We start from the raw sequence: 11,424 nt of genomic DNA, 5'->3' as shown, positions 1-11,424 counted from the left end.
TCCCTCTGTATTCTTCCCGGGACGCGTGTCTGTACTCAGGCGTCTAGGTCTCAGGCCTGAGTGAGTGTTTCTCATGCTTGTATTCTTTTCTGATTCTTCTAGGGAAGCCTTAGGTGCTGTTGGTCTCCCGCGCCATGCTTGAGGGGGTCTAGCTCTGTGCCTCTCCATAGGCTCCAGAGAAAGCCACGATGTTCTGTGGCACAACCCCACACTGTGAGAACCCCTCACCTCGGGGGCCACAGATTCCTGATCTGTTCATTGTAGTCAGATCACGCCCCCTGCCCGGTTCCGTACTCCAGGGATTTCCAAGTAGAGTCTTAATAGGCTCTCGGGCTGTTTTGTTCTTGGGAATGCCACGATCTATAAGCCCAAATATCGAGTGCGTTAGACCAGGTCCAGATTACTGTGCCCATTGGCTGCTCCAGTGATCCTAGTGTGCCTACTAGGATTTTGAAGACTTTAGGATAGATTATCATTAAGGTAGAAGGGTATCTTCTCCGGGAAAGTCCTGAAGCATCTCTGTGTTCAAAGAATGAGCTGCTTTGGTCATTATTACTCTGAAGGGTTAAGCCCTACACAGTTAAGCAACCTCCCACTGCCTCTAAGCTACTGCCTTAAGGTGTGGGAAGCAGTGAGGAAAGCAGTATCAGGAGTTCGGGTCTGTACCTGCAGGCCTTGCAAGTGTCCTAAGCTCAGCGAGAGGGTAAGAATGGGGAGTGCGGTAAATCAAAGAGTTTAAGGTAAAAAACTCTTTCTTTCGGGCCACCTGGGTGGCTCAGTGGGATGGGCCTCTGCCTTTGATTCAGGTCCTGATCTCGGAGTCCTGGGATCAGCCCTGCGCTGGGCTCTCTGCTCAGCGGGGAGCTTGCTTTCCCCTCTCTCTGCCTGCCTACTTGTGATCTCCCTCTGTCAAATAAATAAATAAAATCTTTAAAAACAAAACAAAACAAAAAATCAAAAAACCTCTCTCTTTCTAGGCTAGGAGAGAAAACAGTCCAGGGCACAAGGGGGCCCTTGATTTCTAGCAGAAAGCAAAGTAAGTAAACTAATCCTTGGGCAGAGCTTGCAGATCCCTCCTCTTCTGCACTGCCTGTCGGAAGTGGCCGATACCATGGGAGGTGCTGGAGCGGCCTCAGAAACCCACCTGGCTATTCTCGCTCCCCTCCATCTTGACTTGGTCCCCCTGCCCCAGTGACAGCTCTGCGTGACTTAGTTTCCGCTGAATGGCAGGTCTTACAAAACAAACTCCTCTTGTTCTGCCAGCTCTGACCTACCAGCATTTTTTCTTTTAGTCACCACCCTTGATTCCATGACCTCTGGGCTGTCATCCAGAGAGTTAGGCATAGCTGCACCTGACTTTTCAGCCAGTGGTGAGATGTAAGAAAGTTAAAATGGATCCCTTAGGGGGCTGGCTTCTCCCCAGGGAGCATCTCTGTCTGCAGGGGGGACACATTTGGGGAGCAATCCATGCTCTAGGCTCCTTGTCTCCTCACTTTGCAAAGAACAGTTCTCATTTTATTCTTTTTTTTTTTTTTTTTCTATTTCTTGATGCTTGCTCATGGTGCCCTGATCAGGGCTTTCATCCTATCTTATGATTTTGAAATTTCCTTTGGGCTTATATTTCTTCTGTCAAGTCCTAGAGAGGAGAGAGTGTGATACAACGGAAAGAGGATTGGATTTAGATGCGGGCAGGGGCGGATCTGAATCCTACCTTCACCACCCACTTAATGCAAAAATGTGGCATCTTAACTTCCTGTGCTCCACCTCCCTCACGTCTTAAATGCAGATCGTTCTGTTTAACAACACCTGCCTCACATACAGGGCTGTTGTGCTGCTTCAGTAAGGTATCATACAGAGGTCACCTCACGGCAAGGGTAGGAGGTGATCCACACGGATTAGTTTCTTTTCCTAACAGCACTGAATGAATAAACTTACAATAACAAGGCAATAAGGGTTGGGAAAGGTGAGCAGATTCAACACAAAGTCATTTTTAAAGGAAAGCTGTATTCGCTGGGGAAGAAAAAGTATAGGTTGGAGACCGTGCCTTTGAGATCCAGCTTTGGAAGGGGAAGAAGGACAGAGAAGGGCTCCAGCATAGGTTCGGGTATCAGGGCTAAGGGAATGGTAATGACCTTTTTAAAAGCAGGAACTCACTGAGTTCTGCCCCGGACTCTCACTACTCTGACCAGACATCCTCCCGTGTTCTTGGCTACTTGGTTTCTCACTTGCTTAACTCGGACTCTCCGCTGATCCAGTGCTAGTTCTGTGAATACTTCTCCGGCTTTAATGACTCTGCTTTTTGCCTGATCCCATGAACCACCTTTGAACCTTTTTGAAGTGACTTTGAACTCAATTCTTTTCTTAAGTTGGCTTAAGAGACCACAGTCTCTCCATCCTTCTCCTTTAAATCCCCCCTGACCTGGATGCTGTGGTTCTTAGCTATTCAGTCCCATTCTGATGAACATATTTTTCCTTTCCCCTCCGTGGTCTCCCTTTATTTCTTTTCTCCATCTTTACACATTGGCACGAGCCTCAATTTAATGGTGTTCAGGGTTTAGTTATGAATTACCTGATTCATTTTTAAAAATTCATTTACTCTGTATGCATTTTTTGGAAACCAGATACACAAAGACCAAGTCTGTGCTCCAGGGAGCTCTCAGTCTAATCAAGGAGAGAAACAAGTAGCAAATAATGATAGCAGAGTGTGATAAGTGTTGAGATACACACCAAGTGCAATGGTAGGCTTAAAGGAGAGAACACCGCTTGGGGACTAAGAGAAATCTTAACGGATAAGGTGCTGTTTGAGTTGACTTGTCCTAAAAAAGTACTCTGTACCCGGTGGAGAGGGGAATAGAGGAAAGGCATACCAACAGCGGAAATGGGATATGTAAAAATAGAAGCCTGAGAACATTCTGTGCAGGGAAAGGCAAATACTGTGGGCTTAACAAGAGGTAAGGGGAAGGAGTGGCAGAGAAGAAAAAGAATGTTAACTGCGTAGGGTGGCGGATACGTCTCAGAGCTTGATTTTGGTGGTCATTGCAAAATGGATATACCTACGACAACATCAAGTTGTACACCTTCAACATAGACAATGTTTATTTGTCGATCATACCCCAGCAAAACTGAATGAAATCCTTTAGAAGAGCCCCATCTCTGAAGGTATAAAGTCTGAACTCAGTAGCATGCTTGGCTTACAAGCCCTTTCATCATCCAGTCGCCTGACTTCATACTCTCCCCCGGTCGCTGGAGGCTCCTACTTTCTGAAATTTCTCCTGAAGGTGTATTCTTAACTTGGGTGCAGGTATCAGAAGAAAATACATATGCCTTTGCATCTTATTCAGTTGAATCTCTAAGATGTCTGGCAAATCCTGTCTGAGAAGGACCAGGTGTTCCCCGGGAATGGTCACAGCTGTGGTAGAGTGCTGGCCGTCGTGGAGAGACAGTAGGGTCCTATCCTGCATGGCAGTAAGCAATCCCCGAAGTGCCTTCGTTCAAATTGTCTTGTTTTTTGGTGTGTGTTTAGTTTCAGGATGTTTTCAGAAGTTTTCCACCCCAGATTCTTGGAAGATAAGGATGGGAAGATCTCTTTTTGCAAGGAGACTGAAACACATGACATCCATTTAGAGGAGTTCTGGCTTTTTCGCCGTGGTTCTCAAACCTGGCAAATCAGCACACCCTCCAGGAAAGACTATTAGTTTGCTGTTGTTTGTTTTTAAGTGCGATGAAGACGAGAAGCCAGATTTGGGAACTGTGATGTGAGCAGTGGTCCTTTACACCAGAGGCTTCCGTCACAATCACCTGGTGAGCTTTATGAATTTGCCCTTGTTCAAAAATATATGAGTGTCAGTTCTGGAGGTGTGGGGTCAAGCAGAACTATTGAAAAATAGCCCCTTGCTGATTTGGATGCCTAATGATAATGGAGACCCTCTGATCTATAGCAGTGATTTCAAAACGTCTTTTATCCTACCTTCTATTTTTTTTAAAAATTCAACGAGCATCCCTAATATTCAAGTGTTTTATTTATTTGTAAACTATATAGACAGGTATATCTTTATTTATTTTTTTTTTAAGATTTTACTTATTTGAGAGAAAGAGTGTGAGAGAGAGAGAGCATGAGCAGGGGGGAGGGGTAGAGGGAGAGGGAGAAGCTGACTCACCACTGAGCAGGGAGCCTGATGGGGGACTTGATCCCAGGAGCCCGGGATCATGACCTGAGCTGAAGGCAGACACTTAACTAAATGAGCCACCCAGGCATCCCTAGACATGTATTTCTTTATAAGGGTGGGCCCAAGGTATCCTGTTGTCACTCTGCCCCTAGGCTCCCACTTACCTGCCCTTTCTTCCCTGAGGGAGTAGAGAGGTTGTGGGAACAAAAAAAGAGAGCCATGTATCACTGTGTTGTGGTTTTGTCTGTGAGGCACAGAGACACAGAATGGAAGACATAAAAATGGAGAGGAGAATAAAAACAAATAGAGAGATGCCATTGATGTGAGCAGAAACATTCTACTTAGGATACAAATATTTTTGCCTCCATGGCTCCCTCAAGGCAGGGATACTGAAGGCAGTAAAGTCATAGAGGCAAAACATTAAAAAGAAAAACAGAGTTAGGACAACAGTTTAATCTTATCCCTTTAGAGATGACCAAACAGCATTGGAGAGGCTAGGACTTACAAGAACACACTCCTAGCTCCTAGGTGGGGGCCCGCTGGGGCTAGCCTCCTCCCAATCACTCAGGCTACTGACCAAGGTTACTGACCACTCACTTTAGACTGTCTGTGTTCACAATCTCATTACTATGCATATATTCAAGGTAGAATGCTTGTCGTTGTACAGGAAACATGCAAAGGGGATTATGACACAGACTCCGTCTCAAAAGAACTTGAGGAATTTACATGGAAATGGTAAGATAATATTCCAAATGCCAGGGAAATTCAAAGGAAAGTATGACCAAATGTGACAGGCCAGAGTGACAGGCCAAGTTCTGAAGAGCCGAGTCTCGAGCTGCCCCTGGGTGCACGGCGTGGGTGGGTGTGGGAGATACATTTCCATGACTGGGGACATGCATGCCACTCCTTAATAGCCAGGTTCCCTTCCTGACACACATACACGCCTGACAGCGGGAAGAGGAGCCCTTTGGACAAGGAGGGGCTGGAGGTGAGCACGAAGCCTTGAGACATCGGCTCTGGCATGTGTGGAGGTGGCGGACGGCATTCCTACCTGAACAGCCTTCATTCACCCTTGGAGCCAAGCCAACCCCACCAGAATCTTTTTGCACAACGTGCTTCTGGGACAGATTCACCAAAGCACATAGAGATCTGGTTCCCCTCGGGAGTGTGTCTTGGATTTCTAGCTCCTGAAGGAAGTGTTGTGTCCTCTTTGGCAGAAGCTATGGCGCCATCTTGTGGAAAGAAATGCTTCAAATCACAAGGCTTTCCGTTGTGGAACCCTTCGTCTTCTTTAAAAAAAATCAATCTGGCAACTCATTCTTGGCCCCAGATCCTTCTTGGAATACACAGTTTCTGAGTAACAAAAGCCATCTCCTATATTCTCAGTCTTTGAAGGCTCCCTTAGCAGTTCTCCATCCGTCACAGCTTCCTTATTTTCAGAAGAATTACATATGCTTAGGATCCAATACTCTCTCTGGCTCAGACTTGTTTCTTTTAGGCTGTGCCCTCGGGTTTGGCTTTTAACCATGTCCCAGGGGGATCCTGTGTTCTTTGAGTTCAGCAAAGCAACTCTAAGTCCCCAATGAGAATAAAGGAAAATACAAGAAGAAACACTGCTCCCGTGGCCCTTTTCTGTCTCCTCTAGGAGTTAGGCAGAGGACATCCCTTCATCTTTAAAGAGCTAATGCGCTATAATGGGGAGCTCAGAGAAGAATTCATAGCTCTCACGAACTTACAGAAGAATCATTTCCTGGAAATTTAATTGGGTTCGTCCTCAGGAGTAGGTTTCCTTTTGGATAATAAGTTATTGGCTCAGTCTCCTCAAATCCTCCCTTGCCCCAGGCTGGTCTGCATCCAAAGTGGAACTTCCCCAGGGTTTGGGACTTCAACAGGCTGTCCTTGACCAGCGTCAGGCTTCACTGGAGTTTAAGGGGGATTTTGCAGAATTTTAAAAACTCTGTCCTAACGTTTTCAAAAATCTTATTTCAAAAAAGTCACACATTGACATGTTCCAAAATTTAAAAGTACAAAAGTTTTCCTTTCACACATGTCTCCCCGCCCCCGCTATCCATGTCCCCTCTGGTCACTCCAGTCTTGCAGGTGGTTTGTGAAATGCTTGCAAAAACATTCTGCACTTATAGGAAACACATTACATCCATGATAGCCCACAATGTATACTGAAACCTGGGTTTTTTTTTTTTTGTTTTTTTTTTTGTTTGTTTGTTTTTTGGGTTAAATATATACAGATTGTTCTGTCATATCTGGTTTATTTTTCAGCTGTGCCACATTCTGAATGGAGGTAGTAGCAAAATTGATCTAGCCAGTCTCCGACGGAGGTAGCCCCATCAGGTTGGCAGAACAAGCAATGCTGCCGTGGATAACATTGGCATCTGTTGCTTTGCACACGTGCCAGTCCACCTGTAGGATATATTCCTGGACGCTGACTTGCTGGGTCAAATGGTATGTGCATCCGTAATCGTGGGAGGCATTGGCAAATCATTCCCCGTGGAGGTCACTCAGACCAAATTAAGGCAACGAATGACAAGCCATGCCCACACTACCTGTTTTTAAAATGTTTTGATCTTTGCCAACCCAATAGGTGAAATACAGTATTTCAGATAGTTACCACGATAGCTTTCATAATTTCCTCGTTATGAATCGGATTATATGAACTCAAGTTTTTCACACGGCTCAGTCACCTAATCAATTCACCTAATCAATTCACCTAATCAATTCACCTAGTCAATTCTCTTTCTCCAAAGCCATGTTGGTAAAACACTGATTTCTTAAAAATTTCATTTCTTGGCTAGCTAAAAATGGCTCAAGTGTCTAGCAGCTTTCATAGTATTTTTTGATGTTCTCTCCCACCTGCTTATCCCCCGTGCTGGATTTACCACGTGCGAGAGAAAATTAAGCTTCAGAGCCCTACTAAGGACCCTTCTGAGGCTCTCAACTAACTTTGTAGTCATATGTTAACATTCTTTTTCTTAAAGAAGCTGCCTCAAATTTTATAAGCTTTAGCATGGATATGTTTCTGCTTGTCACCATCATCTTTGTTTCTAGACTAGCAGTCCTCCGGAGTAGTCCTCCAGAATCGTTTTATGCACATATAACCCCATATAAATATAGGGTGTTTATCCCTCTTCCAATGACCTCGACTTTACTCCATGCATCTTGGGGATTTTCGCCCACGATATGAAGAACACCCATCTAAGATATGAAGAGCATCCATAATACTTCTTGTTTGTTAAAAATTGCACGGTATGCCACGCCAGGGAGGTACCAGTCTTTACTTAATCAGCCTCCCTACTGGTGGAACTTAGTGTTTATTTGTTTTGTTTTGTTTTTATCATTTTCTAAATCTCCTGGCTGTTTCCAGAGACTTCAATGGTAGCTGAAAAATTTGGCGTGGCCACGGTCTTCAGAAGTAACGATTACAATAGGCGAAATTGCAGTGGGAGTCCCAGCCTCCCTCCCTCCCCACGCTCTCTGGGTATTTAGGACTCTTGTGACCAAACAGATCCCCTAGCACCGGGGGATTCACAGCCGAGCCGGGTAGAAGTACATCTGCATATGAAGTTTATCTATGATTGTGAAACCCAAGATTGTCTTGATAAAGAAATTCTGAGTATCTAAAGGCGGTAGAGAGAGGTGATCGTAAGCCCAGGCTGCCTCTAAAATTATACGGAATAGGCGTTGGCTTCGCAAAAGGGCAAATAGCCCGTGAGGTCGTCACTCTCTCAGCAGAGCCGCCGCAGCCCACAGAAAGAAACCCACTGCACACACTAACCATCTGTTCTGTTGGACCTCACGGAGAAGGATCCAACCACCCAGGCATGGAGTGCTGGATGTCTTCTGCACTCCAGAAGATTCGATCCCTTAGAACTTTCGCTCGTGACCAACTTCAGTCATTACTTTCTTCCTGCTGCTCCAGTTCGGTGCAGACACCACGGGGATATCATTTTGGATAGCTAGAAATTCAGCCTCTCCATGCCCCCTACCCTCTTAAAGTATCAGCTGTCCAGTCTCCCAGCACAGCCTACTTTCTGGGTAGAAAAGATCATAAAACTGTCTGATTTGGGTGCCCCAAATTTAACCCTTTTGCCCAATTATATCTTTTGTTCAGACACTGTCCTTTGGCTCTTCTCGGATACCTTCCTTAGAACTGAACTGTCCTCGATCTCTTTTACAAGGGGGTTGGGTAAAAAAGTACAGAGAGAAAGTAGGGAAGGGGAAAATAAAAGGTAAGAGACGATAATTGATGAATCTCTGTACTATAGGACTAAGAGCCATGTTTAGAACTTCTCGGTTTAAAAAGTACTGACAAGTATATTACCTTTTCCGAAGCTCACAATGTCCCCTTGGAACAGTCAGGATGGGTGGTGTCTTATCGCCATTGCCTAGACGGGGAAGCAAAACAAGGATACAGCTGAGTGTGGCACAGCTCAACCTGGGTTTACAGGATTACCCACTATATTGCAGTGTGATGGCTCAGGTTTGATACTGGCTGAGTCCCTCAGGAAGTGACCTGGGGAACAGTACTGAAGAGGGGTCTTGGGGATTTGTCTGGAAGCTTTGAGTTGTATTTCACATAAAATTGAAGATAGAAAATCGATTGTATATATCAGTGGGGGTGTTGCTTTTGAAGATCTGTGGAGGCTCACATGTCTCGATTTCTTCTCTCAGTACCCTCCAGAGTTTTGCTGTTGTCCTGAAGAACCACAGAGCTAGAAATGATGAAGTTCTAGAACCTAGGTCAGGCTCGGTGGGGTGAGGTTCGGAGCCGACGGCTAAGAAAGAATTCTTAAGACGTCTCTGGTGCCAAAAGGTGGTTTATTAAAGCACGGGGACAGGACCCGTGGGCAGGCAGAGGTGCAGCTGCCCCGGGTTGTGAGGGACGGCAGGTTATGTACCCTGCGGTTGGGGGAAGGTGAGGGAAATGGAGGTTTGAACAGAGTTTTCACATGTTAAAGGAGGCCTCCAAGGTGCAGGGATACCGGAGGCTTGATCAATGCTGTCTTTTGGCAAGCCATTAACATCAAGATGGTTGGGAGATTCCTGGTGAAATGTCACAATTCTGCTATCAAGCGTCTTTGTTAATGAGATTTAGGTATAGAAGAAACTTAACTTCACTTACATTTCCTTCTACCCCAGCCTCCTTCAGTTTTGTTTACAGAGGGGAGGGTGACATTAAGGCTTGAGGAACTGAGTCATTTGCCTCTGGAAATTGTGCTATTGATAATGTAACTTCTTTGTTCATAGATCTCTAGGACATTTGTAAACCAAGGGAGACTCCTGTCTTGCGGGATTGTGATCTCAGCAAGTTAACTATTTGTTTTGGCAGGCAGGGGTACCTGAGGAATGCCACACACATCACCGAGGGGAGCGGATGGAGAGGGGGTGCAAGGTGCCAGCTTTTGCTTTGTCCTCAGCCAGCCTCCCGCTCCCTCATCAGAAACACGGGCTCTCTGAGTACTTGTGGCAGAGACTGGTAGATGTTTATCGAACCGGTTTCCTCTTATTCCTGGGTACCTGTAGAGACCATATCTCCCAGAATGCCTTGCATTTTTGTGTGACTGTACTGATGCGAGAACCAAAGGCAGAAGGAAAGGGAGATAAAATCACATGTGCTTATAACCTGCAGCCCATTGACAAATGCTCGAGATAGGCAGATAATAGCATTCCTCCAGGATCCTGAGTCTTCTTTGACACAGGAGAAGTCCTTTTGGAACCTCCCTTATCTTTACTTCTCCCGAAGCCAAGGTATATTATCAGTTGCTCCTCACAATATTGGAGCAGCAGGCGGCAGCCCTTTCTTCCCACGGGGCCTGCCCCTGTGCTTTAACATAGCCACCTTTTTGCAACAAAGACGTTTCAAGAATCCTTTCTTGGCCGTGGACTCTGGCCCCCACCAAACACACCAACATTCCAAAAACTATATCCGATATGACCAAGTTTTAGCCAATGGGATGCGGGCAAAAATGCCCAGTCCACTTTTAGATCAGGCCCTCTGAAAGCCACCGTGCTTTTGCTCCTTCCAACATCCAGGACAAGCTTGGGAGCCACATGGAAAGGAGGAGGGCTTCCTTCCACAAGGTGTAAGGACCTGGGTCGCTTTTCTTTTTCTTTTTTAAAAATTGCAACACTAACACTTGATTACTTTAAAATTTTCTAATAATGTGTTATTGTCCATAGTATGCTTTCCATTTTGAGAGTCACCCCCTTGAACCTTTTAATGGTTATCATTTTGAACATTTTCCTGTGCCTTAATATGTCTGTACACACGCATGCACACACACAAGCAACTTTTTCCCTAGCTGAATGAGAAAGTACTACATCACTACGACTTCTTTTACTCACTTATTTTTAAGGGAACCTCTCCTGGACATTAGAGAGAGAAAACTTATTTTAATAGTTGCATAATACTTCATGGTATAGATTTATAATGTTTTAGTCAACAGATCCGCCACTGAAGAATATTAGCTTATTTGCAACATTTTGACATTGTAAGTAATTCTTTGATTTAAAATAAATATACATGTATATATTTTGCACATACATATGAATATTTCTGCAGGATATGTTCCTAGAATTGGAGTTGTTGCATAAAAAGGGTACAAACTTCAATTTTTGAAGCTATATTCCCAAATTAGCACCAAATCAATTTACACTGCTACCCAGACTATTACCCACACACTCAGCAGCAGTAGGAAATATCCATCCTTTTATTTTTGTCCCATTCAATGGGCAGGAAACGGTATCTCGTGCTTTAAAATTTGTTTCTGTAATTACTAGAGAGCCTGAACATCTCTCATCATAATCATGAGTGGTTTTTACTGTTCTACTGTGCATGGCTCATTTGTCTTTGCTTATATCTATGTAATTTTTGCCCAGTTAAAAAACTGATGTGTATATTACTATTTTGCTCATCCTGTATGTATTGAAAACTCTGTCAGCTCTATTTTTATCTTTTTTAAAAAATGTGTTTTCAGGACATTGAGGCTGATTTTCTTGAATGTCACTTAATGATAGACAGAAAAAGAGTGTACGCATCCAGGGTGCAGAGAGGCGGTGTGCTGACTGGTTATGGGTGTGGTCTTTGGAGTCAGGCTGACCTGGATTAGGGCCCAGGCTGTCACATACTTGTAATCACAGCAAAGTTGTTACTGTCTGTTTTGCCCCTTCCTTCCTCCCTCTCTCCTGCCTTCCCTCCCCTCCCTCTCTCTCTCTTTCTCTTTCTTTCTTTCCTCCTTCCTTT

The sequence above is a fragment of the Martes martes genome (assembly GCF_963455335.1).
Source record: "Martes martes genome assembly, chromosome: 11".
Lineage (NCBI taxonomy): Eukaryota > Metazoa > Chordata > Mammalia > Carnivora > Mustelidae > Martes > Martes martes.
This window is presented reverse-complemented; position numbering follows the sequence as displayed.